Source organism: Hippocampus zosterae, chromosome 3 (assembly GCF_025434085.1).
Source record: "Hippocampus zosterae strain Florida chromosome 3, ASM2543408v3, whole genome shotgun sequence".
In the NCBI taxonomy this organism is placed as follows: Eukaryota; Metazoa; Chordata; class Actinopteri; order Syngnathiformes; family Syngnathidae; genus Hippocampus; species Hippocampus zosterae.
Genome location: NC_067453.1, coordinates 23,969,651 through 23,975,650, shown reverse-complemented (window position 1 = coordinate 23,975,650; position 6,000 = coordinate 23,969,651).

Below are 6,000 nucleotides of genomic sequence, written 5' to 3'. Positions count from 1 at the left end.
GTGACAGCGAGACGGCAGGTTCGCACCGTCGTTTAGGATCACTTCACGTGCTAATCAGGCATAAGCGGAAACCGCAGCTCCTTTCGCTCGGTTGTTGGTGCATGACCAAAACTGGCTGCTCACACCATGACAAAGCGCTAAGAAACCAATGAGGAAGAACAGTTCGCTTCTATGCACTAAAATGTTCTCTTTTCTACTGTATCTCCTTTCACCTTGTCATCAGGACATGGTATATGAATGCGTCATCGCGCACGTGTGTGTGTGTGTGTGTGTGTGTGTGTGTGTGCGTGCGTGTGTGTGTGTATGCGCATTTATAAAACAGGAACAAAATTGTGTACAGGCGAAATTGCAGGCTAATCTGTTGAAAGCTGCATGAAAGGAAACAGCGTTTGTGCCTGACTGTTCCTCTCCAGTCTCGTAGGAGGCGCTAATGAGCACAACACATACTTAACACTACACCAAATAAAGCTGTCAGATCTCATTTCTATGTAAACGTCACTATATGATCGAATGCTGCTTGGCAAATTCTTGCGAGTTAAAATCTAAAGTTTCTTCTCCTTCGCTGAGAATTGGAAACCACATTCAAATGTTTTTTTTGCTGTTAAATTGCAACCGTTTTTTTCCAACTTAATTTCATGAACATACCTTTTCATGTGAAAATATTGATTGCTTAAAAAAATATCACTGAGATTAAATAACATGGATACAAATTGAGCAATTGGAAGATTAGTTGCCCCCCGTGCTGCTCACAATTTTATTCCAGTAATGTTAATTTTATTCTCCTAAGATATTTTATTTCATTATATATATATATATTGCCCTAGCCCAAGTGATGAGTTTTTGGTCTGAGAAGAGCCAGTCGCATCAATTTAATTTCGTAAAATAATCCAAGCAAATGGAAGAAGCAATGTGGATATAATGTTGCATTCATTCATTTAGTAGGTGATACTTTCATTTAAATGTGCTAACCAGCATTGTAACAGAATACGCGTCAGACCACATTTGAAATCATTGAGTCCAACATTTATTTGATACGCAGTAAACAACTCTGCTCTCCACTTTTTCCTGATCATTTTATCACATCATTTCAAAACAATGGTATCTTTTTTAAAAAACATTTTAGTCGTAAAGAAAGTCAAAACCATACTGTATAGAGGCTAAAATCAGCTTCTCCTTGAATACAAGGTGAATCAATTTCAAATTAAATACAATTGAACGCACATTCCGATTTTAAATACATTGGAATGGTTATTATTTACAATGGTTAGTCTCTGTTTACATTTCATGAATGAATGTTAAACTACATGGCGTGAACTGAATTTCCATGAATTTTGGATGGATGTACATGCTTGAATTAGCAGCCTGAGTCCTTGACGAGCCTGAGTGTTTTCTTCCGCTGTTTATATCAATTAGCCACAATTAACATGAGCGCTTTACATAAGGTGCACATCTGTGCCGCTTTATGAGGTCAGCGTCTGCCAGCGCTCGCACATGCATGCCCACCCGCATGCGCACACGCACACACACACACACACACACACACACACACACACACACACACACACACACACACACACACACACACACACACACACACACACACACACACAACAACAACACACTTCACTCCCTGGCTGACATGATGATGATGATTATGATGATGCTGCTTTTATTAGCACAAACATCAGCTTGTCTGTGCGGAGTCCCACAGGGGTCCGTCCTCCAAACCCTCACTCTTGTTAAGGGTGTAGCCACAACATTAGGTAAACTAGAGACAGAAGCACAAAAGCAAGATGGGGCATTTTTAGCTGCTCTCATACATGCTTATGCAGGGACCTTGTTGACAATCACGAACATTTGTAAAACGACGGAAAACGCTTCTCTTTCCTTGGAAATATTTACATACTGTACTGACGAATACATTTCAGTGACGATGTACTCAAAGTCAAGTTTAAGCAAGGATAAGCAGCAAATATTACCACCATCGTTGTTGTCGTAGTAATGTGTAAACTGTGAAAAAACAGTCACCGGTCAATCACACAGCACATTTTAAACCCCCCAAAATGTTGCCAAAAAGTGTTGCTGAGTAAATTCCTTTCAGCAATCAGTGGTCATCGGGTCCGTTTTGGATTTGATTTTGGCAAACCAAGTGATGTTTTGCTCAAGTGGCATCAAAACGCCATCAGAGACAGGTTAGCGGGTTAGCAGGTTAGCAGAATTGGACGAGCGCGTCAGCTTTTTTGAGGAGGCAATGAATACGCTTGACCTTTAGAAAGAGCTGTGGGGGGCGAGGCATAACCCTATCTGAGCCACGCATAATTGTGTTGCGGCAAACGCTCGCTCGCTCATCCATCCTTTGATGACACTTCTCCACACACTATGTACACACGTGTGCCACTAAAACACACTATTAGCATGTCATAAATGTTTCCTGTAGCTCAATATGTGGACATTTTGTGTGTGTGTGTGTGTGTGTGTGTGTGTGTGTGTGTTTTTCCCCCTTTTCTGGAAGCATACAAAATGACGACAATAATAATTTGCTGGCAGGGTTTATGTTTTTTGAAATTCTCTCATTGAAACGTCAGTCAATGAACGCAGCAACCCTGACATTCGGATGAAGAAATCACGACAAGATGAGTTCAAGGGTGAGACAATGCAATTAAGACTTTTCATGCTGGAGGTGGAAAAATGTTGGAGACGTGCCATAACTTTGTAAGAGCAACTCAATTGATTTTCAAGATAGCTAATGGAGGTGGAAGGACTTCTATTGATTTTAATTTGGATGAAGATGTGCCACAATTACAATGGTGGCACTTTAATTCAAAAGTTAAATGAACACATCGGAGAAAATTATATTCAATAAAAAGAATTTGCTGTGTATATGACGTGTTATGTATGACTTATGACACACGGTTGCTTTTACATCATTTGGCTGGAATTCATCTGCTGCTTGCTGCTTTGGTTTGCAACAACCTTCAAAAGGTGCTGAGCAGTTACCTTTTTTTCTTCTTCTTTTGGTTTGTTTAACTTTCTTTGCGTGTGCTGACCAAATGAATTCGGTTGGTTGACGCTTTCGATTGTCACGGGCCGAGTGGCTTGTGCTGTGATGATGAGCAAGATGACCATTCAGCGACCCTTCAGTTCGCCTCCACGGACTGGTGAGTGCTATCACAGACACTTTGGGGAAAAAGAAATCCAAAGCCGTGACGCACGCTTCACATTAACAACAACACACTCTGCCGTGCCAATCATAGATACATACATTTGATAGAGTATTCAATTTTTTTTTAAGACGTGTCATGTTTTTAATATTTTCCTCTTCACCTCAGCACGGTACGATTACTGATGGATCAAACCACCAAACGAGGCCATTTCTACTCCAAACGTGATTTTCGATAACTGTATATTGCATAAGAAGCAAAGATGCAAGGTAGATCACGGCGTGGGGGGCAAATTATTTGTGAAACGAGGATTACTTTCCATTTGGTTGCCTCCATGTTGGGTTTGCTGTGCAAAAGCAGCTTTTGATGAGTCATCCCACACCGCTTATCTTCGCACAACAACGTCAGGCAGGAGAAAGACTAAAAATAAACCGAACAAAGCTCCACAAACTAGTGAACAAGTTGCTGGCAACCTGAATGCAACACAACAGACGTCACCAATGTGGTCTACGAAACATGAGTGGTACTCGGCCTGACTGCGTCGATACATAAAATAAATGAAGTACTGTTGAGTTGTCTGGAACTTTTTAGAATAATGTTAATATATCTGGATGCAGTTTCTAATTTGGTCAATTAGTAAAAAGTTAAAAGTTGATCAAATAATACATATGATCAACTTCCACTTCAAGGTTAAGATATGACACCCTGTAATATTAAAATTGTATATTATTATTCAGTTCTCTCCGAACAATATTTTTTCTAATATGATTGGCTTTTTCCTCGAACATATTGAACTTTATTTTCATTGTGTGTATATATATATATATATATTATATATATAATATTTTTGTAATGCAGTATGGCTTGTTGAAAACAGTATATATCCATCCATCCATTTTCCGAACCGCTTAATCCTCACCAGGGTCGCGGGGGTGCTGGAGCCTATCCCAGCCGTCTTCGGGCAGTAGGCGGGGGACACCCTGAATCAGTTCCCAGCCAATCGCAGGGCACACAGAGACGAACAACCATCCGCACTCACACTCACACCTAGGGACAATTTAGAGCGTTCAATCAGCCTGCCATGCATGTTTTTGGAATGTGGGAGGAAACCGGAGCACCCGGAGAAAACCCACGCAGGCCCGGGGAGAACATGCAAACTCCACACAGGGAGGCCGGAGCTGGAATCGAACCCGGTACCTCTGCACTGTGAAGCCGACGTGCTAACCACTGGGCTACCGCGCCGCCCCCACAGTATATATTGTATTTTAAAAATCTAAACGAAATGCAACTCAATTCAGTTTCGTGTTACATTTTCTTCTGAAAAAAAAGTTTTGTCCATACTATGGGAAAATATGATTACATTTGTGCGTGCCTGTGTGTGTTTGTGTGTGTCAGCGGTTGCTGGCTTGCCGGGTCTCATTTGAAGTGTTTGGTCTCCAGAGGGCCGTGATCTTGACCTATGGCCACATGCTGTGTGGACCTCCATGATGATGATGATGCAAAGCTCATTATTGCTCATATCGAGAAGACGCACGTGGGTGCCACGTGTGGTCGCTTGTCAGCTCCTGGAAAGTTAAGAGAAAAAAAACAATAAAACATTTTAAATTCAGGTGTCACCTTTGAATGGTGGTTCAACAGATTTTTTAAAACCAACTAATTCATGAAGCAGGCCTGAACAAAATTGATAGTACACTTCATATTTTGCTGTCACATCCTTTTGAGGCAATCGTTGCAATTTAAATTCAGCAGGATGCAACCACAAGCTTTTATTTCAAGGATGGGTTAGTTCAATTAGTGCCCTCACACATTTATGGTGTAACAATATACTGGACTTTTGTATAGATGGGATGAAAGAGGATGACAAGTTAATATAATCTTTCAGTAATGAGGAATGAATGAAAATGTTTCGAGTTTCTCACTGCTGCTGGGCTGCATCTCCAGAAGAGGAAAACAAAGTCCACTTATGTCTTCACAATCACTTCAGCAGACAAAAAAAATGTTGGTAAGACTGGAATTTCAGATATGATTTGTAATGAAGAAATCCAATAAAACATTTGAATATATAATATACAGTAGATGCTAGATAGATGCTATCATTAATCTGGTGTGTATTAATCCAATGTACAATACAATTTTTGTACAAAGTCTTTTGAGAAAGGAGTTTTTTAAAAAAGGCACGTTTTTTTCAAGATGGAAGTCTTTTTTGGGGGTGAAAAAAAGTGCATTTTTTTTTTGAACAGTCATATTCTGTTGGGGAAAAAAAGTGAAAACACGTCGTCAAAAAATCCTTACAAAAATATTTCTTTTTTTAAGAGAAAAGTTAAATTCCCAAATTTTTGATGAAAACTTACGCCGAATTGTAAAGTTGACTCTTATTTTTTAAGCGTAAATATTTTAAAAAGAACCAAACTAACCAAACAATAGCCACTGCTCTGCTGCCACCTCGTGGACTGCAGGTGTACTGATCAGTTCATGAACTAGTTTACCTCTACCGTTCTTCGTCTTCCTGCAGCCCTTCGTGAGCGCGGTAACAAACACAAACATTTGAAATGACGTCAGGGGATTTATTTGACTTGGGCACATGAATGTAAACATCACACATTCAGAGTTCTTTGTAGTGAAAGACACAGAAACGAGCTGGTGCACTTAGGTAAGGCCAGCCAAAAAGCAGAAAAAGATGCTAGTCACTCACGTTACTTTGCTCAAGTCCGGCCCTGGAGGAAAAGCAAACATGTTGTGGTTTCTCATCCGTTTGTGTGGATCACCGGGACTTTTTTTCCCCCCAAGCTGAAGCTAACTGGGTTCTAGAAGCATTTGTTTGGGTCTAGAAGTGGGGCAG